The sequence below is a fragment of the Pseudophryne corroboree genome, chromosome 1 (genome assembly GCF_028390025.1).
Source record: "Pseudophryne corroboree isolate aPseCor3 chromosome 1, aPseCor3.hap2, whole genome shotgun sequence".
In the NCBI taxonomy this organism is placed as follows: domain Eukaryota; kingdom Metazoa; phylum Chordata; class Amphibia; order Anura; family Myobatrachidae; genus Pseudophryne; species Pseudophryne corroboree.
The window spans coordinates 922,447,053-922,465,239 of NC_086444.1; the positions used below are offsets into that span (position 1 = coordinate 922,447,053).

An 18,187-nucleotide genomic window follows, 5' to 3' on the forward strand; every position below is an offset into this window, starting at 1 on the left:
AACCCTCTCCACTTTTCTGATATTCTGGCTTTCCTCTCTCTAGTGCTACATCTTGTGCTGCTGCCTCTCCTGGCCCTCTCTTTCCCTCCCTTCTTCATCCTCTCTACGACTCTCTGCTGCCTACATAACCTCTCTTGCTCGGTTGGTATCTCCATGGATGGGTCGGCGGTCTCCTCACCCTAGCAGGTATTGTTATTGTTTTTGTTTTTGTTTTTGGTTTGCTCTGTTTTTATTTTGTTCTCCCTTCTCCTACGTCTGTCTTTTTGTCTTATTTACTCCTAGTTACACGTTCCCCATCGAGGAGAACTTATTGATATGTTATTTGGTTTGTACTGTTTATAACTTTATCTCTACATCAAATTGATGATAGTCAACTTTGAGGCTCGACTTTTCCAAGATCTGTATTATACTGTCATCTACAGTTTTTCATTTTTTGTACTGAAAATGTAAAAATGAGGTATTGTCTTAGACCCCGACACCTACATGACTTACAGGTCTTGGACCTTATCGTTCCCTATTTTGGAATGGGTGTGGAACTTATTTCTGATGCTGATTGTGACATTTTCTGAACCTCAATAAAATATATATGGAAAAAAAAAAAAAGATTTGAACAATTATTTCCATTGATTGAACCATGTATTGAACATCCATTATCTTTTGAATGGTTTTTGGAAAAACTAGTTGTATAAATACTGTTTGTGAATGTTTATCCTCCAATTATTTGTTCTATTTTTTTTACCACCCAGATATAACCCCTGATGAAGTCCTTAGAGCGAAATGCATTTAGTTGCTATTATTAAATTCAGATCTACACAGGAAAAAGCTTCTGCCAGTAGAGTAATATCTTCTATGGACTATCAGTGCTAAATATTGTAATTTAAACCATGAACCACTGTCTCATGTAGAGTGTAATGTGAACCCGGAAGTGAACAAGCCGCCAGGGCAAAACGCGTCTTCCACGGGGGGACCGCATATGGAGTGAACTCTTGGCTCCTGCATCGGTACCTGACGATGCCCTGACCTGCCCACTCTGACTCTTTCAATCCGGGTGATCGTAAGCCCACTGCTGTCCTGTGTACAATACAAACAAACAGCAACATTATATCTGTGTTCAATTATATTCTGTATTTCACCACATATCCTAGCAGACTCGTGAAGTGTACATACAGATTGTTGCCATAGGCTCTATTCCCAAATAGAAGCTGTACACACATATATATTTTTTCCATTTTGATTTGCTATTGCGTACCTGGTAGATACCTTACACTGTTTGGCTGAATTTTCACCAGCAGAGGCCAGTATACTGCTATATGATTTTTCATCCATTGTGATCCTCAGTGCTATTTTTGTTACTGATATTAACATTGCTTTTCTGGTTTAGTCTGTGGGATTTACAACACTTGATATTCCAACTTAAATGAATTTCCACACTCAGTTCAGGGTGCATTATGATCTTTAATGAGATTACTCAAATTGATGCTTAAATACCACGATTGTATTGTTTACCCAGCCTGAGTAACATGCTATGTATTCAAATCTTGGAAACTAATTTTCTTTTTCCACCTATGTGCTAATACCAGCGCTTATTGTTAAGGGCTGATTTCTCTGGTGACACTGATAATTATTGTATGACCTATCTGATTTCTAATGCAATTTCTCATTGGTTTTTGTGCTGTCTTTTTGTCAGACAATTTAACCAAAATCATAGATTTTGTACCTCCGGTTCATGCTCTACTATTTTTCCGTGGACTCTCATCTGCGATTCATGGAGCACAATACCACAGACGTGGGATCTGATGAGCCGTGCCTAACGTAGAAAGCAGATCCACATATTTTCCACTTTACTTATTCATCTCTTTCCTTAGCTTTCCAAACTGTCTCCACTCTTTCTCTTATTTCATATATAGGTGCACTCTCATTGGTGTACTATCATATAAATTCTCTACTATCATACCACGCTGCCAATGCCCGATCTCGTCTGATCTTGGAAGCCAAACAGCGTTGGGCCGGGTTAGTACCGGGAGAGGAGACTTCCTGCGAATACCTGGTGTTGTAGAGCAGGGATTATTTCACTTTCTATGTGAGTTGTGACGCCAACAGCAGTATCACCAATAATCCTTACTTCTATGATATTCTTTCATATTTGAGGCTTACGACCAATCATTGTGGCATACGTCAGAAAGTCAGGTCCTTTTGAATGCTGGTGACCATTAATTCTTGAATTTAAGTAGCCCTATTGGGACGCACTTATCAAATAATCCTTTATGGCCACTCCCCGGTCCCATCAATACAGATATTCTGTACTGGTCAGGGGAAATGGGGGTAAGATGATCAAATGTCTACAACAGGCCTGGCCAACCTGTGGCTCTCCAGCTGTTGTAAAACTACAAGTCCCATCATGCCTTGCCACAGTTTTGCTATTAGGGAATGCTAAAACTGTGGCAGGGCATGCTGGGATGTGTAGTTTCACAACATCTGGAGAGCCACAGGTTGGCCAGGCCTGGTCTACAACCTTTCCAATCACACACTGTGATAAAACAGACCGGAACATTTTAAATCTTTAATTATTATATCTTTATTTCATATGGATCATTTATATGGGTAATCTCGTTTTAAACGTTAACATTAAAAATCATGTTTTAAGTATTTCTTTTCATATGTTATAGGAATTTTCCTTCCCTTCTAAAGAGCGCGCCCACACAAGAGCCTTCTCTCTCTCCCTTTTTACAGTAATGTGGATGTACACAGACTGCAATGTCTTTAATCTGAATAAATGTATGTTGAATGTTAACAATAGGAGTTATTGGTAGCCCAAATGGCAAGAGTTCTGGGTGTAAGCAAAATATTGTATCTGTAGATTGATCTACAATTCAGTAGTTATTAAGATATATAGATAGATTGATAGATAGATAGATTGATAGAAAATAGCCACTGCGGCCATTTTCTTCAAAGCCAGAAATAAATAAATAGAAAAGTTGCGCTCTCTCAAAGCAGGTAGCAATCAGTCTCTCATCAAATATTAATGCTTTATTTTAATAAATCATTATATGTAAAAACATGTATACAAGTAAAACAGTAATACAATATATCTTGCTAAACATGTAAAAAATTATTAACTTATTAGAGAAAAACACAATAATACAACTAATAAGTTAATTTGGATAGTTTTTATCTCATAAGTTAATAATTTTTTTATATGTTTGATAAGATATTTTATTAATGTTTTCCATGTTTTTTACATGGGTTGATTTAATATAATAAAATATTAACCAATATTTAGTGAGAGACTGCTTCCCTGCTGTTTTGAGAAAGTGCTACCTTTTTATTTTTTCTTAATCACCAGGTTTGACTTTAATAACTGAATAGCATATATGTGACTCTAGTGCCCAGTGTCTACGTGCAGCCGGCTAAACCCAGACGAAGTCTACACACAAGCCTCCTCCTATCTTGAAGTGCCACTGGCTACATGTGATACATATTTTCTCCTGGTGATTAATGACAGTGCTGTTAATGTAGGTATGTAGCTTAGTGTAATAACATTTGAGCCATGTATTCTTCTGTATATCAGATATTTTACGGGAATTATATTTTGTTCACTTCTGATGCTCTGTGTCAGGGCTTTTAACTAGAGCTGTACCACTCACTGTAATAACTAGTAAACCCAGGTGCTCTATGTCAGAGCTTCTTATCAGTGAGTTTGTTTCTAACTGCTACTCCCTTAAAGCCCCGGCAGTCTGTATCAGAACATGAATCAAAAGTATGCCACTCACCGCTTTTAATTTTGGGACCCAGTACTCTGTATAAGACCTTTAACCAAAAGTGTGCCTGTAACAGGTGACAATGCTAAATTCCTTTGTCGTATAAACAACCCTTATGAAGCTAAGAACACTGTACGCTGTTTACTTAAGAAGTACCGTAATGGTACGCTATCTGCGTAGCGATCGCTCAGCCGTAGGCGAGACGCTCAAGCGTCACGTTCGCTCACGGCCCAGTGATCACAGGACACGTTATTGGTTATGTCTAGGGGAAAGATTCGCTGTAACGTAGCATACGCTAGAGACCACGAGGAGGTCACCAGCGGTGCAGACGCTCACAACACTATACCTTGATATTAAACCTTATACCGATGAAATACACTGAATACCTTAATGTGAGTACAGGGTGTAAGTGCAACCTTGTGTAACCTGACTAACTACAAAGCTGATTGAACGTCACCGACGCTCAAGTGAACACTTAACACTATAGAAAATACACAGATACTTGTTTAGGGTTCCAAAGCCTATTATCTGTATTATATCTAGTATACTTGTAAAAGAGTAACACAGTACAAATGATACACTACAATATAACAGAGACTTCCTAACCACAGAACTAAACAATAAATACAAAAAGACAATACTACACTGACCTAAATGCAATACGATACAATACTATAATACTATAAGGTATTTAAGAGAAAAAGAGGAGAGAGAGAGATAGAGAGAGAGAGAGAGAGATTGGCTCGCAGAAAGACAATGATTATGGAGAGAACTTACGCACAAAGGGTATGATCGCCAGCGCCTCGATATCCAGCTCCCGATTATCAGCAGATAACCGTTGATGAGAGAGTGAGAGCTGGATGTGGTCGGCCTGCCTATTTATGCTCCACACACAATGCAATCTCCTGGTCCTACAATCCCATTGTCCATTGGCCGAAGGAATTCGGCCCTGCATCATAACAAAAGGTCATAGGGTGATTCATACAGGTGGGCTGTGACGATTTCCAACAGCTCAGGTGGGTGGGAAACTGGGTTTCCCGCCGCATACCTGAGTATGTGTAATTAATAGAAATGGACATAAACTTCTTATGTCCATAACTATTCGCACGAGCGATTAATACGCTCCAAACCAACACCGGAATATTGCTAATTAAATACTCTTCCGATGGGTACCAAACACTGCTGTATGATTCCTGTTAAACCCTTCGTACGATGCAAAGAGGGATTCCTCAGCTCTGGGACATTATACTTTAACCAAACTTACAGAAACTATCAAAGGGATCATGATCTATAAACTACATTAATTGTGAACATTTGTAACTAATGAGTCGCACGCTACGATCACATAAACTCTACCGTAAATGCGCATACTGCGCGTGCGAGTGCACGCTATTGCGGGTATGCGCTTCCACGGGAGAGCGTACGCATGCGCAGCACGGACCAGTGTGCGGTGCAAATATGGCAACGTGCATTGAGACATTTTTCTGACTTTGACAGTCCACCCTTTGGCAGTCAATAATAACTGCCACAAATCATTTAAGGAGAAAAATGTAAGTCAGGGGTTAATTGATTTCCATGGTGGGGTAAGGAAGAAGAGAGGAGTAGGTGTGAAAAGGGTATGACCTAGTGAGAGAGTAGGAGCATGTGTGTATGAGTCCATGTTTGGAGGGTCATGTATCATCATGCCGTACGTGTGGTAAATCAAGCTTCGAGGTATTGCGAAGTATACATTTGAATTCCTTCTTATCCTGTGGTACAGGTCTGTGGATGGGCTGTCAAACTCTACCGAGCTCATTTCGGCTGTGGTTGTAACACAATGGGGATGCACATTTTAGTTGATGATACATGAATTGGGGGGGTATGTGGTTGCTGCTATCTGTGCCTGTATTCCCTATCGACTATGTGTGTTATTACCTGAGGGTTGCAGAGATGAAGATAAAGAACACTTATGAAAAATGCAATGATATTCTATGTCAGGTTAATGTACGTTCGTCGATTGGGGTCTTGATTGGTGTCGGTTAATTGGAGTCTTCTTCTTTGTGCTTTTGCTCATAAATCGTGAGTAAAGCAAACAACGTCCATGGATTTACAAAAAATGTTGGGCTAGCGTGATTTTAAAGTTCCTAGGGAAACTGGGGTACCCATGGCATTGTCCATCAAAATCTTGTATATCAGGTCGTCTGCTCTTCTTCTTTCCATCTTTCCGTTGTCGGCCCCTTGGCTCATCAAATCCTTCGTCTACGTGGGTCTTTGTACCTCGGAGGAAAACATAGAAATGGGTGAAAGGCGGACCGTATACTCATTACATCATTACGTCATGGTTTCTAGCATTGGGTCATAAATCAAATCCAGGTTAATTACAGTTTCCTCACTCCTCAAGCTCATCACTTTTGTACTTTGTTTGCACCTTATTAAAGCCTGCCCGCATCTAAATATCAATCCAAACGATATAACGACACCCAAAATACACAGTAGAAACTTTCCAACATCCATTATGACTCCTTGAGCCCACTCTCCCAAACCGGAGAACCAATTTCGCGGGTTCAACCATGACACCCAACCAGTCAGCTCATTACCTACAGCAGCAAGGGTGAGATTGTGTTTTTGACGAAATTCCCACTTTAATTGCAGAATATCGTCCATCTTTTGGTCTATGACCTCTACCGGATCCTCGGTGCTATTTGTGATATACGTGCAACACTTTATGCCGTACTGTGTTGCCAATGTAACACAATATCCGCCTGTTACTGCTGTAAGATAATTAAGAACCATCCTATGCTGAACTAGTTCTGTTTTGTAAGCTTGAAGTTCTCTTCCAGTGTATCTAAACGTGTCATCATACATTTCAGTGATATTATCTAACAAATTGGCGAGTGCGGAAATGTATCTATAATTCATCACACCTCGAGCGGTGCGAGTGAAATCTAACGCTACCAGAACCTGAATCCCGGTGGATTCATGGATAAGATCAGAGGCCGGATGCTCTAACCTTTCTGACAGTTGTCTTTTAACAAGGTGCTCGTAGTGAGTGTGAGTATAAGGAGTTTGGGCACCACGGTGTATGTCCTTCATTTTGTCATGTGTAACAGTCATCACTTCAGGCAATACTTTTCCAATATAACACAATCCTTCAGAGTTTGGGGCAAGCCATTTGTACGCCTTTCTCCCGCATATGAAATATGCATCATCGGGGAGAACATAAGGGACGGAGAAGGACATGACCATGTTACAAACCTTCCAGGTGAAATCTCCTGACCCTAATTCTTCCATCTGCCTAATGCACGTATCGGTTTGTACGATATGTGCACAGTATCCTGGTGATACCTCTCCAACTTTAGTAATCCTATTTCCTAAGGTATATCGATACCGGAATGATTTTCCTCTACTGGCTATGTGGCGTACGAGTTCTGTATCTGTAGGCATTCTATCTGCTCTGTGTGAAAAGGTCATGGTAAGGTTGCTCCATGACACTTCCCAATTTCCCGGTTTTCTGGGATTGGAGATGTTAAAACATAAGAGGGACCTATCCACATGGTATTGGTGGAGCTTTAAACTAGGAGGGCTGGAGATGTTAAACCTCCGGTCCACCGGTCTCCCACCACTTAGCTCAAGTACCTCCCCTAACGTTAAAGGAAATGGTACTAGCCCTGATTTGCTGTGACCCTGAGGTACTTGAGAGCATACCCAACAATCTGTTTGGTTCAACACGTTACCCACTAGAGAGTGATAGTCACTCAATGGATGCCGGTCCATATGGATATTAAAACTGGATTGGCATTACTTTGTTACAGAGCCTACAGATACAACTTTCTTTTTGAACTAACATTCCTTCACAGTTGTTTACAAATAACATGGTTGTTAGATCGTGCCCGGTACTCGCCTTTGCTTGGTGATTGGGTTGCTATTGGAAATTTACACCTCCGTCTCAGTCATCAGGACCTTTCTGGATCCTTTCTCGACCTCACTGGTACTCTCACCGAAACAGACTGCTCTGGTCAACATCATGGTTAACGGGAAAAATCCATATCACAGTCTCTTGGGGCAAGTCCATCTTACAGGAGGAGAAAAGAAGAAATTTGTAAATGGGGTATAAGAAAATCAGTTTGAGGGGGAGAGAACTCGTTACGATAATAAGTTCTCTCGTCTTGTTGTTCTTCTTGTTCTGCTGTCCTCTCAAAGGTGTTGTCTCTCAGTCTTCAAAAACGATCATTCTGGTGATGCAATATTCCTTCCTAACCGACGATCTTTCTGTAAGGAGCAAAAATCTGGCATTACCATTGGTCCAACTGAGGGGTGACATACCATCTTTAAATCATGGAAACATGAGTGAGGAGAGAGAGAAAATAAAAAACAAAAGAGATAGAGAACAATTCATGTGCATATATACATTACATAACCCGACAATAACCACCAATAAGAGAAGAGAAACAAAGCATTTTTAAACATTGTCAACTTTAAGAAAACATTGTCAGACTATTTGGCTGTCGTATCTACGTGTCTAATGGTTTCCTTGAGCAGTCCCTCCCCACCAGCACTTGCATTATTCCACTGTCTGTATCTGGCCAGAATACATTGTGGTGGATAGGTCATGCTGGGGTTTGGTAGACTTCTGCAAGGACCAAGCGAATATGCAATGTTTGAATTCTTACCAATAATCGTCAGAGATGGGGATAGAGAGAGAAAAGGGAAAAACATTTTTCACAAATACATTTACAACGTTTAACCTGGTCATTCCCGTGTCTTCAGTGAATGACCTCCCACTTCATTAACCGTTACCTCAGGCTTGCCTCCATTCCTAACAATCACCTTTCCTGCCTATGTGATCCTTGATTATAATGGTGTGTCATAACTTTTGAAGTTCCTCCATGTGCCAATGGCCTGGGGTTTTGGTTGATTTGATGCCTCCTCAAACGTTTGGATGCTCATCACCCTCAACCGCTTTCCCTGTACCTACCTGGTTCCTTGGTTTTTATGATTATGGTGTGGTCTTTCTCGTGATCTACAATCTCTTGCAATGTGTCCCTTTCTATGACAATGGTAACAGACTACCATATCTGGATTTCTCGCAGGGGTGTGGGGCTTTTGTTGGGGTGGTCTTGTGGTTTGGGCCTGTATTTTTGCTGCCATTAACTTATCTCTTTGTGACTCTCTGTATCTGGTGATATTCTGATCCTGATTGATGACGGCCTCTCTTAGTGCAGTCACCGAGATATCTCTCCAGTTTGGGTTGGTGGTCTGTACCCTTGTTTTTAATTCATCTTTTAAACCATTCATTAATACCTTAACCGCTATTCTTCTATGTTGTGCATTTGTCTTGATGTCCGTGATCCCAGTGTTTCCAGCCATTATTTGCAGTGCTCGATTGAAATAATTAGAAACATTTTCCCTTTCGTTTTGTCTTATGGAGAAAATTTCATTCCACTTGACAGCAGCTGGGAAATATATTCCTAACTGTCGGCTAATCTGCCTAATACATTCCTGATTGTGTTCCTCCGTACAAGGTACCTCTGTGTTTAATTTACAATCAGCAATGAACTTTTCAGGGTCAACCCTGGAGGGCAAACATGCCCTCAGCACTGTCCGCCACTCTTTGTTGGTGGGTTCTGTGGCGTTTCCTAGTTCTTTTATAAACCTTTGACATTTGGCTAGATTTTTCCTAGGATCAGGAAATTCAGACACAATTGATCTCAATTCGGTCCGGGACAAGAGACAGCGCATTGCACTGTCCTTGACGGGAATGATTCCCTGATCGTCAGTCTTCCCATTGGGGACTGAGATCACCCTGGCCAGATTGAGCTCAGTTCCATCATCTTGTGTTGGCCTTACAATATGGGGTACATCTGTTTGTGCGTGATATGAAACATTGTACGTACCTGTGGACACGACCTCACCTGACCCTCCGTTAGGGGGTTCGATTATTGCCTTTACCCATTTGGTCGTGTCCACCTGGATGGCTTCTGTGATGGTTGTTGGAAGAGGTGCTGACATCGTTCTGGGCTCACTGTCTTGTTTGTATTCCTGAGGGAGGTTTGACATGGGGTGCAACTGGCACAGGTTAATAGTTGTACATTCAACAGTATTACAATAATCATTGTTACATTTATTACACTTATTCTTATAATCTATATTACAGTTGCTAAGAGCGTTTTTATTGTTCCACCCTTGTGCTTTTCTCTCCGCAATCAACTCCTCTCCCGATGCCATGTCTCTCCTCTCAAGATAAGAGTCAGAAAAGTCAATAGACTCTCTTTGTAATTCACTTTCCTGTTGCCATAACTGTAAATATTCATAATGTTTATTTTGTCTCTTCGTTAGTTCAACGAGACTTATCCTCCTCCTTAAATTTTGTAACACCTCTGGACTGAAGCTACCTATTCTTGGGAACTTGTCCCTGTCTTGTACAGTCATTCTTTGCCATTCATCACATAAAACCTCTGTGTGACTACCGTATTTTTCACACATAATGTATCTTGCCGACCCAATTGGTCGGTCCTCCGAATCAACCTGAACCTGGGTTGATCGCCCCCTACCGGAACAAATGGCCCCCATAATCTGTAGGCGTTGCTTATTCCTCCTTGGATCTTTTATCTCAAGGTTTTCAGCGAACCCTTACAAACAAACCAAGATGTCCTTGGGCAGGCCGGCGGTGGTGGTTTATCAAGTACCCCACTTACTTCTCGCCCACGTTGGCCTATGCCGCAATCACTGTAAACCAGAGCTGTGGTACCCAACCCAGGGCCCCTGTGAACCTTTAGTTTACTGGAACATATGAGGGTTACCCGCAGGACACTTACTCTTTCCAGTAAAGTTGGGGTTGTTAGATAGTTCCTGAGTGACCAGCGAACTTCCCTTCCAAAAATAAAAAATTACACAAATCACGTCAGAATGTACAGATAGCGTTTGTGACCACTTTACTCTAATGGTATTAGGTCAGATTACTAACTACTGCACACAATAACGTGCGGTCCAATCGTTCAGTATACGAGCACTACTTGTCATGTACTGAAAGATCAATGGAATCGATGTTTTCGGCTGCGATTCCTTCAACCAGAGCTTGTATGGCCTATATGGGTTCTGCACCAACACCCCAGGCGTTGTGCCACTGGACTTTTATAGCGGACCTTTTTACCTTATGACCTCCTGGTCTGTTACCTTATGACCTCCTGGTCTTGTTACCTTACCTTATGGTCCGCTATACTCTAATGCTCAAATATTATTTTAACCAGGGATGCCTCCCTAGCCACCGTATATGTCACTTACACGTATGTTCCTTAACGAGTACTCGACTTTCCTTTTGGTTCCACCTTAAAGTTATATAAACTTTTGTATACAAACACACTCACTCAACACATGTACACTTTGTTTCTATATCTATTTCTGCGCAGAAATTGTCTTCAGGCCAAAAGTGTTACCAATTAGGAGCAGGATCTGTTAAACTAAATTTCAGATTTTCCAAAAAATAGATTTGCGTTATTTACCGCGTCGCGTTATCTACCGCTGTGCGTTACTTATCGCTTTTGCGCTAATTATCGCTTTGCGTGACTTGGGCTACGTGGGCGTAACCAGACGCTACGTTGCGTAATGAACGCTGCGTGCGTCTGCCTTTTGGATTGCGTACGCTAGTCTTTGTTAGCGACACGTGTACGCAATGCAAAGGATCCACCGTAACACAATATATTTATTTATCAATGTAGATGATCCCTGATCATCTACCGCAATCCACACTGACTGCCTTGTATCTCAGACAAACCGTGTGTTTGTTCTATACTTTAACTATTACCTCTACTTTTAAATAACAGCAAATCTCTTTTTAGCACTTTCTATCAACTATAAAAAAATTGGCAAACAGGAATAGTGATATACGAAATTTGAAAAAGAAATGCAGATAAATGTATGCGTACGCAAGACAAAAGAAAAATAAACAGTTTTAAAAGACACAAGCGTTTTGTTCTTACTTCCGGTTACCGGGTTCCTTCAGCACTCTTTGTCTAAGCGAAGCAGACGCTTATCCCGTCAGCAACTGCGAGATAACCTCCCACCCTTTTGCTGGGGGATAATGTCTGCTGATCTACCTAGTGCAGATGTGAAAAGGACCGGACGAGCCCGCAATTGACAATGCTAAATTCCTTTGTCGTATAAACAACCCTTATGAAGCTAAGAATACTGTACGCTGTTTACTTAAGAAGTACCGTAATGGTACGCTATCTGCGTAGCGATCGCTCAGCCGTAGGCGAGACGCTCAAGCGTCACGTTCGCTCACGGCCCAGTGATCACAGGACACGTTATTGGTTATGTCTAGGGGAAAGATTCGCTGTAACGTAGCATACGCTAGAGACCACGAGGAGGTCACCAGCGGTGCAGACGCTCACAACACTATACCTTGATATTAAACCTTATACCGATGAAATACACTGAATACCTTAATGTGAGTACAGGGTGTAAGTGCAACCTTGTGTAACCTGACTAACTACAAAGCTGATTGAACGTCACCGACGCTCAAGTGAACACTTAACACTATAGAAAATACACAGATACTTGTTTAGGGTTCCAAAGCCTATTATCTGTATTATATCTAGTATACTTGTAAAAGAGTAACACAGTACAAATGATACACTACAATATAACAGAGACTTCCTAACCACAGAACTAAACAATAAATACAAAAAGACAATACTACACTGACCTAAATGCAATACGATACAATACTATAATACTATAAGGTATTTAAGAGAAAAAGAGGAGAGAGAGAGATAGAGAGAGAGAGAGATTGGCTCGCAGAAAGACAATGATTATGGAGAGAACTTACGCACAAAGGGTATGATCGCCAGCGCCTCGATATCCAGCTCCCGATTATCAGCAGATAACCGTTGATGAGAGAGTGAGAGCTGGATGTGGTCGGCCTGCCTATTTATGCTCCACACACAATGCAATCTCCTGGTCCTACAATCCCATTGTCCATTGGCCGAAGGAATTCGGCCCTGCATCATAACAAAAGGTCATAGGGTGATTCATACAGGTGGGCTGTGACGATTTCCAACAGCTCAGGTGGGTGGGAAACTGGGTTTCCCGCCGCATACCTGAGTATGTGTAATTAATAGAAATGGACATAAACTTCTTATGTCCATAACTATTCGCACGAGCGATTAATACGCTCCAAACCAACACCGGAATATTGCTAATTAAATACTCTTCCGATGGGTACCAAACACTGCTGTATGATTCCTGTTAAACCCTTCGTACGATGCAAAGAGGGATTCCTCAGCTCTGGGACATTATACTTTAACCAAACTTACAGAAACTATCAAAGGGATCATGATCTATAAACTACATTAATTGTGAACATTTGTAACTAATGAGTCGCACGCTACGATCACATAAACTCTACCGTAAATGCGCATACTGCGCGTGCGAGTGCACGCTATTGCGGGTATGCGCTTCCACGGGAGAGCGTACGCATGCGCAGCACGGACCAGTGTGCGGTGCAAATATGGCAACGTGCATTGAGACATTTTTCTGACTTTGACACAGGTATATACAGGTTTTGTACATAAAATTAGGCACTGCATACCGTATCAACAATATTGATCATAGCCAAATGTAACCAGTGAGGGAAGATTACCACATGATTTATCAATACTTTATCCTAGCAAACACAGGATCACTATCTCAGGTCACTCCGGATTCCCACAACGTGCCCTGACCACCAACAGAAGCCACCACAGGCTGGGTCATGGCAGCTGCTGATCACAGAACAATGGTCTCCGAAGGATTGTGATTTAACAGAGCTCCACTCTAACGCGTTTCATCATGGACTTCATAAGAGGGTCCATTCTGGAATACCTTTATTGCCCGGTCCAGCCAATCCTATAATACATGGGCTATACCCAGTTTTTACTGAACAACTGTATGTCATCTCAATTTATCAATGTTTTTCTATTTCAATCATTAGCATACAAACCACCTAGACCTTTACCTGTCTCAATTCACAAACTCTTAAATCAAAGAAAAGAACTTTTCAACCATACATTATCAAATATATCATTACTATGCATATAAATGCAGTATAACCAGTCTATTCTTATTTTTTTATAGTTACAAATTTTATCAGCATCAATATATTATTTGCTGAGATGCCGCTGACATTAAAATTCTTTAAAGAAAATGATGACACATATGGACAGTAAAAAAAAAACAATAATAAAAGCAACAGTAAAAAATTATTATATATACACACAATATTCCTGAGGAGGACAAATAATTACCAAGAATAAACACTATATCCCAACAAACAATACTGCACCTATAAACCAAATTCTTAAACTAACATCTCTATTAATTTCAGATAAACGGTGGGATTTAATGACGTCCAAGATTACTAGAGGTGCGGGATGCAGTTCGATCTTGGACATTTTTTTAAAGGGGCAATCACTTACAAGGCAAAATCATGCCTTGTACATCATTGTCCTTTTACTAAAACAGCCGACATTGGCAGGTATCCCACACCTCTGGCAATCTAGGACACCATTACATCCCGCCTAAAAGGTGTAATCTCAAACCTCTCATTAAGATCGTTAGGGGGCAAGGTATTTAATGTCAAAATCCAATGTTTCCCTTTTAATTAGCTCTTTGTCTCTACCTCTTACTCTCATCTCCTTTCAACATGTTCAATAACTTTAAATCTCAAATTTCCTGGGTTGCTGTTGAAAGTGTCAAAGCAGACTATTATTTAATACCTAACTTTGTATGTTTTTATGTTTTTTGGGTGTTGAATAATAGTCTGCCCACCACTTCCAAGACTTTTTTAATAAAATGTGACAAAAATATTCTTGTTTGGATGATCCAAGGATGCAATGTTTACACAGCATAAAACATAAGTCAGTTTGCTCATCTCCTGTACATCAAATGTAATGCCTTCATTATACCACGAATACCTCTTTCAGACAGAAAAATCTCAAATTCCCATTTTTTTTCCGGTTTTGTGAAGCCGGGAAAAACATGGGTTACAGTTCTTAACCCCCTTTCTCACAGCACATTTAACCCGGATTATTCCCGGGTTGACCTCTTTCAGACAGAACCCATGTTAGCCCTGCAATAAACCCGTGTGTCATAAGAAATGGACTGTTTTTAAGGCACACAGAGATGAGGTCATGAAAAGTGGGTGGTGACTGCTCACAGCATTGCATTAACCATGGCCGACGAGTTACTGCTGAGTAGCCCTGAGTTCCTGAGTTCTTGCTGTTTTTTGCTGTTTCACACAGCAAATGAGAGCCTGATGCAGCTGCTTGAACTGTGCTACCTGGCACAGTCTTATGTCAAGAGGAGAAGGGAGCAATTTCTGGCAGGGAGGGCTAATACTCGACTCCGGTAGTTGTGCAGGAAGAGATCCCTGATTTTGGGCAGCATTACATCTACGCTGAGATTTACCAATGCGACTAATCGATCATTGTGGACCAGAGACCGTCGGCATGGACAAGCTTTCTGGGTGGCTGTGGAAGCTTATCAGCCAGAGCAGTGGATGGCACACTTTCGGATGTCGCTTGGTACGTTTTACTACCTGCTGGAATTTCTCACTACAGCACTCACCAGGGGAAGCACCAACTACAGCAAGACCATCGAGCCAAGCAGGAGACTGGCGATTGTGTTGTGGTGGTATGCAACCCCGGGTGAATACCGCACCATCTCCTGCTTGTTCGGTGTTGGCATATTGACGGTATGTGTGTTAGTGAGGGAAGAGACCCAGGCATTGCTGGAAACCCTTTATCATCGCTTCATCTCCTTACCAAAAGTTGACCAGCTGAATGATACCATAAAAGGTTTCCTGCAACGTAAATATCCCCATTCTGCTGGAGCCATAAATGAGACCCACATACCCATTATTGCCCCCAGAGACAACCAAGCCAATTACTATAACCGAAAAGGCTGGCACTCCATCATTCTGCAGGCTGTAGTGGACCATAAGTGTTGGTAAGTAGTATGGTGTGTTTTAATGTGACTCATATGCTGGACCAATGATGTGCATTATTAAACAGCTAATATGTCTACTGTTCAGTTTCACAGATGTCTTCATTGGCTGGCTCACGACTCCCGGGTGCTCCTCTGCAATTTTTCCAGATTGCAGAGGAGAACCAACATGGCTGGTTGTTCCCTAGAGAGTTAAATATATCTCTTTTGTTGGGTTATATTTTTCACAGCAGAATAATAATACAATAGATTGCAATTATGGTATAGGGCCGGCTGTGTAGCAGGGGTGTTAAACTATAGCAGCTGTGGAACTAAACCTCCCAGCATGCTCCTGGCACAAATTTTCTATTTAAGGGGTGCAGCAACTGTGGCTGGGCATGCTGGCATATGTAGTTCCACAACAGCTGGAGGCACACAAGTTTGACTCCGTTTTGTTTCACCATGGAATATGGGAAAGGTTTGCAGTGAGGATCCTCACAGCTGTGAGCCTGAAGGTGGGTAAGGATGGATGGAGGATAGGGATAGGCTGCGGAAAGGCAGCGTTAGGCGGTAGGGGAGGGGTGGTAGGGTTTAGGATACTTATCTCACCCATGTCAGGATTAGATTGTTGGCATTCCTAATTATTCCCTGTACTTTCCTGAACATTATGTATGCCACCTATACTATCTATTAATTTTTTTCCCCATTACAGAAATCAAAGTTTGTTGATGGGGTGGAGATCCCGGTGCACCTTATTGGAGATGCGGCATACCCTTTGAGGCGATGGCTCATCAAGGGCTTCACACAGCATCTCCCACTCTCTCCGTAACAAGTGAATTTCACCCACACTCTCAGCTCAGCCAGGATGGTGGTGGAGAACACCTTTGTGAGACTGATGGGGCACTGACGGTGTCTACGAAAGTGCAATGACATTGCCTTTACCTTTGTGCCGGATGTGGTTACTGCTTGCTGTATCTTCCACAACCTTTGCGAGATACAGAAGGAACACTTTTTACCAGAGCGGAATGTTAAGGACTCTGAACTGTGCGATACTTCGGTAGAAGCAGCAGAAGCAGCCTATGAGGGGGAGATAAGTAGTGGCAGTGCTGAAGAAAGCTGCAACACCCTCACTGCTAACTTAACTACTATAACACAGTAGAGGACAAGGGATATGTTGCAAAAAAGTTTTGTCTTTATTGTTGTTGACAAAGTTTTGGTTTATTGTTTATGAAAAAGTTATGTACATGTTACCTCACATGATAACATCTTTACAGTTTAAACTGCTTCTGACATTTTTGAACATAAATAGGCCATAATGTGTGTAGACATTAGACACATAAATAGCAGGCATAATGTGTGTACTGGAGGTGACGGGCAGGTATGGCCTGGACACTTGACAGGCCTGTAATGTGCTGGATAAACATGAACATTTTCAAAAAGACAAAAGACAAAGAATAAAGATTATTTGCCACTGTAGGCACATAAATAGAGGACATAATGCTTTTACATTTAGCCCAATGTACACCCCCATCTGTAGAAGTGGCTGAGGTAATGGCCAGGTATGGGCCGGACACTTGACATGCCTGTAAAGTGCTGAATACACATGAACATTTTCAAAAAGACAAAAGACAACGAAAAAAGATTATTTGCCACTGTAGGCACATAAATAGAGGGCATAATGCTTTTACATTTAGCCCAATGTACACCCCCATCTGTAGAAGAGGCTGAGGTAATGGCCAGGTATGGGCCGGACACTTGACAGGCCTGTAAAGTGCTGAATACACATGAACATTTTCAAAAAGACAAAAGATGAAGAAAAAAGATTATTTTCAACTGTCTGTAAGAAGTGCTGCCAAGTGGATGGTTGTGATTAGTGCCATCTGGATAAGTATACTCAGTGCCATGTGGAGTATTCTTCCCTGTGCCATATGGACTATTATGCACTCTTTCATGTGAACTGCTATGCATTATACCATCAGGACTGGTCTGCTTATTGGCATGTGGACTGCTACGCACAGGGCCGGGTGAAAAATGATTCCCTGTGCCATCTAGATAACTATGCACTGTGCCATAGTGAGTAGTATTCCCTGTGTCATCTGGACTATTATGCACAGTACCTTGTGGAGTAGCATTAGATGGATTTGAGGGGTCTGTTTCCATAAACTGTATGCCTCTACTATGTTGCTGTAGTTGGAAAAATGGCCCTCAGAATAGTGAGAAGGATACACTGGATAAGGGTGTGGAGGGTGCGGATTGTGTAATCTAGACACCAGACTATTAAAAAGGACATCTGTGCCTCCCTATTTTCCCTAGAAATGTGTTCATGCATACCCACAAGTTGCACGAGAAATGAATTTTGGCCCTCATTCCGAGTTGTTCGCTCGCAAGGCGAATGTAGCAGAGTTACACACGCTAAGCCGCCGCCTACTGGGAGTGAATCTTAGCTTCTTAAAATTGCGACCGACGTACGCGCAATATTGCGATTACAA

General features: G+C 41.6%; 1 pseudogene; it reads left to right on the forward strand.

The window, feature by feature from the left end:
* The first annotated feature begins 1,940 nt into the window (after nucleotides 1–1,940).
* LOC134932469 (5S ribosomal RNA) lies at nucleotides 1,941–2,059 on the forward strand (annotated as a pseudogene).
* The last annotated feature ends 16,128 nt before the right edge of the window (nucleotides 2,060–18,187 follow it).